The sequence below is a fragment of the Macaca thibetana genome, chromosome 2 (genome assembly GCF_024542745.1).
Source record: "Macaca thibetana thibetana isolate TM-01 chromosome 2, ASM2454274v1, whole genome shotgun sequence".
Lineage (NCBI taxonomy): Eukaryota > Metazoa > Chordata > Mammalia > Primates > Cercopithecidae > Macaca > Macaca thibetana.
Genome location: NC_065579.1, coordinates 12,021,837 through 12,027,349, shown reverse-complemented (window position 1 = coordinate 12,027,349; position 5,513 = coordinate 12,021,837). Strand labels below are relative to the sequence as shown.

The following is a 5,513-nucleotide window of genomic DNA, read 5'->3' as shown; positions in this document are numbered from 1 at the left end:
CCAGAATCTACAAAGAACTTAAACAAATTTACAAGAAAAAGTCAAACAACCCCATCAAAAAGTGGGCAAAGGATATGAACAGACACTTCTCAAAAGAAGACATTTATGCAGCCAACAGACACATGAAAAAAGGCTCATCATCACTGACCTTCAGAGAAACGCAAATCAAAACCACAATGAGATACCATCTCACACCAGTTAGAATGGCGATCATTAAAAAGTCAGGAAATAACAGGTGCTGGAGAGGATGTGGAGAAATAGGAATGGTTTTACATTGTTGGTGGGACTGTAGACTAGTTCAACCATTGTGGAATACAGTGTGGTGATTCCTCAAGGATCTAGAACTAGAAATACCATTTGACTCAACCATCCCATTACTGGGCATATACCCAAAGGATTATAAATCATGCTGCTATAAAGACATATGCACACGTATGTTTATTGTGGCACTATTCACAATAGCAAAGACTTGGAACCAACCCAAATATCCATCAGTGACAGACTGGATTAAGAAAATGTGTCACATATACACCATGGAATACTATGCAGCCATAAAAAAGGATGAGTTCATGTCCTTTGTAGGAACATGGATGAAACTGGAAACCATTATTCAGAGCAAACTATCGCAAGGACAGAAAACCAAACACTGCATGTTCTTACTCACAGGTGGGAATTAAAGAACGAGAACACTCGGACACATGGTGAGGAACATCACTCACCGGGGCCTGTCATGGGGTGGGGGTAGGGGGAGGGATAGCATTAGGAGATATACCTAATGCAAATGATGAGTTAATGGGTGCAGCACACCAACACGGCACATGTATACATATGTAACAAACCTGCACGTTGTGCACATGTACCCTAGAACTTAAAGTATAATTTAAAAAATAAAAATAAAAAATAAAATTATATTCTTATGGAAACTTTTCTTTCCTTTTTCCAATTTTAGAATAATTTTTCTTCCTTTTTCTCCAATAACTTTATGACAAGTATAACAGGGTACAGTGTACAAGTGTACTTAGCACTTTGTAAATTGTATTTCTCATAGTTCTGTGTTGATAGTAGAATGGTTATGGTAATAGCTTTGTAATCTACATGAGTTTTTCAATTTTCCTTTATAAACATGTGTAATCAAGGCAAAAGATGTTATTTAGCTGAATAATCAACAAGAGCAATTCTATAGCTCTGTGTTGTGTATATTGGGTAAATATATACTTTCAAACCTATTTTTATGTCAGGATTCAGTATCTTGTGTCTGGTTGTGTTATTTAATGGACGGATTTTTAACTCACAAACAACGTAAACAAATATTCATTTTTTAATAAATATATTTTATTTTATTTCACTGTTCTCTACATAGCAGTTAGTTGCATTTTAAAAGAAATCATGAGTATTGCTGTTTATTTAGTAACACAGTTAACAGAGCTAAGGAGGAAATGACAGCAATAATAAATGTGGTATCAGTGAAATAATTGCTCCGCTGTGGCTTCTTCATTAAAGATCATAAGTCAATGAGCTGTGTGAAAGTTTGCCGCTGATTTTTTTCTGGGCCCTACATTTGCATGTTATATAAATGTCCTATTTGTACCATATGATTGCTAGAGACTCAATGAGCCATTTGAATGGCAAACAGTTAACACATTACTTTCTGTCCTTCTGTTTTACTCACGTGGTAATTGTAGCCAAAGTTTAGTTGCTCCAATGTTCTTTTAAATAATTATATTGCTTGTTGGCTGCATTTTCCCCTTGATATAGCGAATGGTTGAGGATAATTCATCTTGAAATTGAGTAATAACCATGACTGTGTGTTACAGGAACATAACTAGTTTGGATTTATTTGAAAATGCTGTTTCAATTAGATTCAAATGGTAAATGGAGAATTTTTATCGGCATGAGACAAACATGTACTACTACTACAATTTCTTGCATTACGTTCTCAAATTTATTTTCTTCTAAGAATACCATTGGGTATTTCAATGCTGAGATTGTTTGTTCAGGTATCGTATTTGAGCCAAAGTTTCTTTTGAGAATCAGCCTGTCATTGGCAAACAAGGCAGATACTGAATAAAGTCCTGGAGGGCAGGGAAGCTATGTGAGTCACTGCTGCATCACTTCAAGGTTGGGGCTCACAGCAGAGGTTTAATGAGTTCCAAGGAAATGACTAAGACTGGTAGTCCTGAAACACAGCTTGTGACTGTCCACTGGGGCCCATGTGGCTGTTCTGAGATAGCCTCATAGATTTAAGTTTTACACAGTCCGTCAGGGCAAATAATAGCATATTCCTTGTGTCTAACACCTTGAAGGATTTTCCTTCTCAAATCGTCCTTTATCTATTCATTCCTCTATCAAGTGTCAGTGACTTCTTATTACCACTTTTTTTTTTTTAAGAAAGCATGCTTATATTTGCCTTTTAAAAAATTGTATAAATTCAAGGAGTACAAGGGCAGTTTTGTTATGTGAACATATTGCATAGGTGAAATCTAAGCTTTTAGTACAATCATCATCTGAATAGTGTACATTGTACCCATTAAGTAATTTCTCAATCCTCACCTCTCTGCTCCACTCTCACCCTTCTGAGTCTCCAATGACTATTATGCTACAATCTGTGTCCAGGTATCACTTTCTTTCTTTTTTAAAATAACTTGTAATTTAGGTTCAGGGATATATGTGCAGGTTTGTTATATAGGTAAACTTGCGTCATGGGTAGGGGGTATTGTGGTACAGATTATTTTGTTACCCAGGTAGTAAGCCTAGTATCCAATAGTTATTTTTTCTCATCCTCTCCCTCCTCCCATTCTTCACCCTCAAGTAGGCCACTTTCTTTATATCTGGAATTCTTCTTGGGATGATAGGAAGACTAAACTCATTCATTCATCTACACAGTCATTCAAAATTATTATTGAGTGCCCACTGTGCCAGAGACTATTCTAGGAGCTCAAAATTTGTTAGTGAGCAAAGTCTCCTCACCAACCCATCCTGGTGCTTACGTTGTGGGACCCAAGACAAGAGTACAAATGAATACAATTTACTGTATGCCTAGGTATTTAAAAGCCATTCATCAAGTTAACAAATGACTGAATAAAATGCATTTTCTCCTCCTACCCTAAAAAATATGCCTTTATGCCTTTCAAGTTCAAGTTTAGTATTCGCAAACCCCATGAAATCTCCCACTAGACCACAAGGGTCTAATGAGGAGAGCCAGCCTTCATTCCCTGGCTCCCAGCTGAGGCCCAGGTCTCCCTCCTCTCACCCTCTTCTCCCTTCTGCCCTGCAACAGTCTTCTTGCATGTTTGTGTGAACACCTCTAACCCTGTCCAAGCTCTGTTTACACTTTCTGAGAACAACTCATGAGTATAGGGATGAACTCAGAAAGAGACCCATGGAGACCCCGGAAGCAAGCTCAGGCTCACTTGAGAAAGGATTTCCAAGGTTCTCAGTATTCATGGTATGGACTATAAAAAGGGCTAAGTTCCCTGAGTGGACACATCCTTTCTTTACTCCACCAGGGACCAGCATTCCAGGCCTTCTTCTATAACTACAGCTCTACAGCCTGACTGGGTAAGCCTTAGAGGTAGACCAAGTAATAAAGAGAAGTCGCCTAGCCTAGCGGATTTTCTTTACCAATCTTGCAGATTTTGCCTTTTCTTCACTGCCAGTGAAACCATCTGAACAGAAAGTTTTCTTTTTCAGGACTTTCTGATTTTTGCCTTTACTAATAATGTAATTTCTTCAACAGAAATAGTTTTATATATAAGTTACACACACATATACTTATTATATATATAATATATGTACATTCTCAGTGAGTTTGGCAGTTTGTGGCTTTTAAGGAATCTATTTCATCTCAATTGTCAAATTTACATGCTTAGACTTATTTATAATATTTTCTTAGGATCCTTTAAATGTCCATGAGGTCTGTAGTGATATCCCACTTCACACATAAGCAGGGCTTTTCTGAGATTTCTGCAGGACTTCTCTGCAAGTCTGTGAGTCGGTTGTGAAGGAAGATTCAGATCTTCCTTCTTGCACACAGTACATAACACGTAGTAAATATCTCCAATGCTGGAAGCAGGCACACAAACTGCCAAGCACCTACTACAAATAGGTGGTATCTCATTAGATGTAGCACAAGATCAATCTGTAGGTGGACATACACTTTTCCATGGTTCTTTACAAGGCATGTTGAGCATCTTTAATGAGTTTGTCAACTTCTGTCAATAATACCATTTTAAAATATCTGAGAGTTTGTTTCAAGTTGCTGTGATTGAGCCACTGTTTTCAACATCTTCTGAATTACTACCTCATCAATATTTCCATCGTCGCTGGGATTAACTTCAAGGTGGTAATTACTTGCAATGGTGCTAATTTCAATTTTTTTAGATGGAGTCCTGATGGTATGATATTCAATTCTCAATTTTTCCACTCCAACACCATAAAGTTCATGTAGAACACACATAGCACTTGTCTTTTTTCCGGCACCTGATGGTCCATACACTTAAAGGTGAGGAAAGTCACCACCCTGCACCAGGTTGTACAGCTAGGCTGCCTGCTCCCTGTGATACTCCATCCATCCCAAGGAGTAGTGCTGGCACTTGTCCACCCAGAGGCTCATGAAAGCTTGAGTTCCTGAGGTCTGATAAACGAAAGTCCCACACACATATCTGTCTTTTTAATAATAACCATTCTGGCCAGTGTGAGATGGTATCTCATTGTGGTTTTGATGTGCATTTCTGAAGAGAGAAAACATAATGCTACTTTGGTACATGAAATTTGTATTCTGAAGGCAACTTTAACTCTGCAGAGTTACAATAGATTTGTAATATCTCATGTCTGCCTGCCCTGAAAGGTGAGACTACTGGCTTAAAGTCACTTCCACTTCAAGGTGTGACTACAAAGGAAACTAGGGGACATATGCTAGCATTAGAAAAAATAAGTTAAACACTGATAATGAGCTTTTCTAGCTGAATCTGGCAGCCATGAGATTTTCTGTAGAGTCCAAATCCCACCTAAATCCCATTTGTCTTCTAATTCTTCTTTGCTTTCATTCCATTCTGACCACCAGTTTCCTGACTGTAATCGTCAACATGTAATACCTTTCCAAGTATCAATTTCTAAAATTATAGCTTGCTTTGTGATGATTACAGTTTAGAGGGATGTATCTTCTCTCCTTAACACTATTGGTCTGCAAATCACCACGTAGCAAAGGTTATTTCTTTGGGAGTCCTGGAGATGGCCAATTTCTTAGGGAGACATGCCCTAGTTTTCATGTGAAAATACCTCCCCAGCCTCATCCTAGATATCAAGATTCATATGGCCTGTGAGAGAAAGGAAGTCAGTCTTCACTCCACTTATACCTGTGAACCCAAAAGTATCTGAGACAGGTCTCAATCAATTTAGAAAGTTTATTTTGGTGAGGTTAAGGACACATCCATGATACAACATCAGGAGATTCTGATTACATGTGCCAAAGATCGTTGGGGAATAGCTTGTTTTTATACAACTTAGGGAGACAT

At 38.0% G+C, this 5,513-nt stretch overlaps 1 pseudogene; it reads right to left on the bottom strand.

The window, feature by feature from the left end:
* Nucleotides 1–3,850: 3,850 nt before the first annotated feature.
* LOC126946429 (replication factor C subunit 3-like) lies at nt 3,851–4,612 on the bottom strand (annotated as a pseudogene).
* Nucleotides 4,613–5,513: the final 901 nt, after the last annotated feature.